Source organism: Octopus bimaculoides, chromosome 24 (genome assembly GCF_001194135.2).
Source record: "Octopus bimaculoides isolate UCB-OBI-ISO-001 chromosome 24, ASM119413v2, whole genome shotgun sequence".
Classification (NCBI taxonomy): domain Eukaryota; kingdom Metazoa; phylum Mollusca; class Cephalopoda; order Octopoda; family Octopodidae; genus Octopus; species Octopus bimaculoides.
In genome coordinates this window covers 35,888,399-35,890,788 of record NC_069004.1, presented here as the reverse complement: position 1 = coordinate 35,890,788, position 2,390 = coordinate 35,888,399, and positions in this window count along the sequence as shown.

Here is a 2,390-nt window from a genome sequence, read left to right as displayed (position 1 = left end):
ACACACACACACACACACACATGTATGTACTAGACATATGTCCAATACGATGTGTGGCCAATATATGTTTGAGTTCTACACACCTGTATTCTTTCTTTGTTTCCCTCCCTCTACCATACGCACCCTCTGTCCACATCCTTGTACATTGTCAATCCTATATTTACATCATGTCTTCACTTACTAATAACATTGTCTATCTGTCAATATCTCAAGAGGACAGTGGATTGGCAGAATCATCAGACACAATGCCTTTTAGTATTTTTTTTTCCTGCTCTTTTATGAATTAAGTTCAAATGCTGCGAAGTTCAATTTTGCCTTTTGTCTTTCCAGGATCAGTAAAATAAAGTACCAGTCAAGTACTAGGATGATTGATGTAATAAAATAATCCAGTCCTCTCAATATTGATGGATCTATATCAGAAACCAAATTAGAAATCAAAAAACACTGGTGGGTCAGTAGTATCAATGCAAAGAGCCAGAAAACAAATACTAGTATTTGTTTTGACTTTTTATATTCTGAGTTTGTGGCATAGTGGGTCAGGCAAGTGAAGGGTTCACTCAAAAAAGCCTGACCAGAGGTGAAAGGAGAAGTGACATCAGGTAAGGAACAAGGAGATTTGAGAGATCTCTTTTGAACTGAGAGCTTGGTTAGGATGGGCATATGGTTGGAGAGTCTCCATACTCTAGCTTCTGGCTTATAGTTGTAGTAGTGAAGGTTTCTCAGTTGTATAGTAAAATCAAGTTCCTCTTGAAATTGTTCCCAGAGGTTAAGGTCAGAGAGTTTTTGTCCGTTATACTACGGGGTTTCTTTCAAGGTTGATAAAACAAAGTACCATTCAAGTATTAGTTAATTTCATCTATTATTTCCTGTCACTCTCCTAATTTTCTGAACTTGAGTCCATGTTTGGACGAACATGGTCTGAATGAACTGGTTTACTGTAAACATGCCCTTTTTGGGTACAGTGCATAAGAGATGGGGGGGGGTGTAAAGATGCCACAAATATCTGCTCAGATGGAAACATCTGTTTGGCAAAGGATAAAATCAATCCAGATATGTTAGTGGGCTTACAGCTTAGCACCTGGAGAGACAGACAGAATTATGGCATGCTGGACAAATGTATCAGTTAAACTGACCTCTGGCAGATGTGGAATGAGGTTGTGTGCTGGTCAAGGCTCAAAGTTTGAGGACAGATACCTGCTCCAATTGATTTTTTTCACAAGTTCCTCTTGAAAAGGAAGGTCGGTATAGGAAGTGGGATGCTGTCCTCAAGTGACCACCAACACCATCAGCAGCTGCACCACCATTACTCTGCAATCACTTCTGCTGTCATGTTTATTCTAAATGTCCTTCATGGTCATTGCTAAGGGTTGTTCCACAGAAAATGGTTAACCACCAATTGTTTTGTTTTCTCAATTCTTACACTTTCTAATAATAATAATAATAATAAGTTTCTGATTCAAGTGCAAAGCCAGCAATTTTGAGAGGAAGTGGATTAGTTGATATCATCGACTCCAGTACTTTATTGATACTATATATTTTATTGAACCAGGGAGGATGAAAAAGAAAGTTGACTTCAGCTGGATTTGAACACAATGAAATGAAATACTAATCGTATACTGATGTGAGTTAAGTATTTGTCTAAGCTTTTCTCTTCAAAATTGCTGACCTTGTTCCAACTATCCCCCCCATCTCTACCCCACCCTCTACTATAATGAACCAATGATGGAGCCTTTCAGTTTGCATGATATAGTATCCAAATCCCCTTATAATTATATACACAACCCCTGTTTTACAAAGGACACATTAGATAATGTGGTCCTAGGTTTTTGCTACACAGCAAGCGACTGAAGTCACAGAGAAAATAACTTTGATCTTAGGGGTGGCTAAGTCAAAGTTGACCAGGGGTGAAACAACAACATTGACAAGAGACTCTCCAGGTGGACTAGAAAAAGCAGCGACACCTTGATCAAATGACATCATTTCATCTTAAGAAATAAAGGAACAAATTACACAACAAACTCATAAATAAGTGGGATTGCCATGACAACAATACCTTTAATCATACAGGCTACATAACAACCACAACCACATTATGTCCACATTTTATCCAATAAAATGCGAAGCTCAAACAACAGACGTGTGTGTATGTGAGTATGCAACACCTGCACGACTGTTTCGTTATCCTCCCGTCACCTCTTCTCTTCTTCCCATTCACCTCTCACAAAAACGCTTCTACACTGTTCTGATAAGAAAATCAACTTTGGACTTAAGTAAACACTTCATTTGCATACTAGCAACCACTTCAACATGACCATCTGCTGAACTATATATGTTTGTGTGCGTGTATATATATATATTTATTATATATATATATTTATTATATATATATA